General features: G+C 37.5%; 1 non-coding gene across 1 annotated transcript; it reads right to left on the reverse strand.

The window, feature by feature from the left end:
• Nucleotides 1–241: 241 nt before the first annotated feature.
• LOC132516500 (U6 spliceosomal RNA) lies at nucleotides 242–348 on the reverse strand. The gene has a single exon (XR_009539334.1). It is a non-coding gene; the product is annotated as a U6 spliceosomal RNA (small nuclear RNA).
• Between the last annotated feature and the right edge of the window lie 2,537 nt (nucleotides 349–2,885).

Genomic DNA, 2,885 nt, shown 5'->3' on the forward strand with positions numbered 1-2,885 from the left:
TATAGCTGTAGACATGAATGCTTACAAAAAATGGAATACCAAAATGTTCTCAGTGACAGAATTATGGATGCTTATTCTATTTGTCTTCTTGTATCTTCTATTTTTCTTTAATAAAGATGTACTGTTTATGTAATAACATTTTAATTGAAGTATAATTGATATACAATATATTACTTTCAGGTGTACAACATAGTAATTATATATATTCATATATATTGAAATGGTCACTATGATAAGTCTAAAAATTATGGAATGCTTCACAAATTTTCATGTCATCCTCACGCAGGGGCCATGCTAATCTTCTCTGTATCATTCCCATTTTAGTATATATGCTGTCAAAGTAAGCACTATAATAACATTTTTTTGTGTGTGTGTGGTACGCGGGCCTCTCACTGCTGTGGCCCCTCCTGTTGGGGAGCACAGGCTCCGGACGCACAGGCCCAGCCGCTCCGCGGCATGTGGGATCCTCCCGGACCGGAGCACGACCCCGTGTCCCCTGCATCAGCAGGCGGACTCTCAACCACTGCACCACCAGGGAAGCCCTAACATCTTAATGACCATTTTATGAACAGGAGTATCCTCACTGAAGGTTTTCTCTCCAAAGGATGAGTGCAGGAGTATGAAGATGTCCTGAAGGTGAAGCTGAATGAGAAGTGCATATGTTCAGGAGGGATGTCTATCAGGAGAAATGACAAAGAACTCTTATATATGCTCCAAAAATGAATAAATGAGCAGAGATATTTTTAGGTCACCATTTGCTTCTATTTTGGGGGGCTTTAAAAATTCTTCATCTGGAGAAATAAGCATTCATAAATTTGGGGGTACGGGATGAGATAGAGTAGGGAAATTCAAACATTTTCTGGCAGCAACTTTACTTCTGTCAATGTTTGTTTATCTCATCACCAAGGGAAAATGGTTCACAATAGTCTCGACCATCAGAAACATCTCAGGATTTCAAAAATACAGTAAGAATAATCATTATTGATGCTTTTGCAGCACTTTTCAAAATGTTAAAAAAAAATTCACTAACATCAAACAGTGTCTGTAATAAACCTATGAGCCAAATCAAATCATAGGGTCATCATGAAATGCAGGTTTCCAAACTGCTGACACACAGAAGTATCTGTTTCGGTCAAAGATCTTGGTAGCAGTAATAGAGACCAGCTCTCACCGATTTAAGCAGATCAATAGTGGATTAAAAGGACATTGGGTTATACTTCCATAATCTTTAAAAATGATATTGGGTGGCTTACAGAATTGCTGGGAGGGCTTGAAAAACTAGGCTTGAAGCTAAGCAGGAGGAATAAACCACCCACAGAACTGATCTGATGAGGAAGCTGGCTAGAATAACCAACCGTCCTGGTTTTCCTGGGGCTGAATGGTTTCCAGAGATTCAGAGTTTTCCATGCTAAAACTGGGTAGTGCTAGGCAAACTGTGAGAAGATGGTCTCCCCCTACCCAAGCCCCCCACCCCCCACCGCAGCCAGCGCCATGGACATCAGGCACTAGACCACACAGTCTGCCCTTTGACCACCTCTACATTGGAAACTGTAGATTGCAGAAATGTTTCCTGTCAGTAGGTTGAGAGAGAGAGAGAGAGAGAGAGAGAGAGAGAGAGAGAGAGAGACTGTTGCTTGTATCTTCAGGGCTGAGTCAAAAGTCCAGTAGATGTCTGATTGAAAAGCCTAGGTCACATGCCTTCACCTTAGCTGCAAGGGAGGGAGAGAAAGTGACTATCTGACATCTTCCATTTCCATTATGGGAGGTATCTTCGCTCACCACCAAGATTAACACGGTGAGGAATTCTCTAAATATAGGAAAGCAGTTCAGGTGGCCCAAATAATGACCAATTTCCACTACAGAATCCAAATTAGTTTTAATTCTCTAATATTATTTATTTAAGAACACTAAGGCAACCGTTTGTCTGGTATATAGTAGTTTCTTTGATTTAAAATTAAGTTTTAAAAGTCAGATTAACAGCATGTTACTGTAATACCACCTTAATTACTTGGCCACAAAATAGTTTATGCCTGTTATAACTTTTACAACTATGTGACAAACATAATCCTATATTTACATTGTAAAAAATTTAATCCTTCTGACTTTTGTCCACCACAATGGACTGTTCCCTTTCCATTATTTACCCAGGAAAATTTTTCTCTCTTTTGTTTTTAATATTTCTAGAGGAGACAAGTGTTTGCCAAGAAGAAATGGATTTGGATGGAAACCTCTTATCGAGGACAAACCTTAAGAAGACTAATGGACAATGAGTTCTGTATAACCCTTTGGCCTTCACTCTTAACGTTTATTGTGATCAAGTGATTTGAGCAAAGGATTTCAAGTCAGTGCTCATGTATTTTTTGTAGCTTTTCATTTCTCTTACAGAATGACCTGGAACAAACCCATTGAGATTTTTTGTCTTGTCTTCATATACTGAACTATAAAATGGGAATGCCTGTAGTTAATCAAAGATACAGTTTTTACTGATAGTAAACAACAAAACAATGGACGAAGAATTCTGGTCCTGCCTTTCAAGGTGTAATTGTGCAGTCTTGAGGGTATCACTTAAATTCTGTGTCAGTTTCCCCAATCTATAAATGATAATAATACCTGCACTATCTATTTCAAAATATATATGAGAAAAAGCATTTTTTAAAGTATAGAACTGTGTTAAGTATAGCAAAGTGTTATTATTGAATTACTCTTGCAGCATTTAGTGCTAAAAATGCAGAGTGCTTCCTTTGATTTTATCTAGGAGATATATCTCTGAAAATCAATTTAAAATTATAGAAGCTAATAGATGAGTCCTTTTTAGTTTGTGGTTATCTTCTGCATGGCAGATTTTTTTAATATATAAATGTATTTATTTTATTTATTTATTTTTG

Source organism: Lagenorhynchus albirostris, chromosome 2 (assembly GCF_949774975.1).
Source record: "Lagenorhynchus albirostris chromosome 2, mLagAlb1.1, whole genome shotgun sequence".
In the NCBI taxonomy this organism is placed as follows: domain Eukaryota; kingdom Metazoa; phylum Chordata; class Mammalia; order Artiodactyla; family Delphinidae; genus Lagenorhynchus; species Lagenorhynchus albirostris.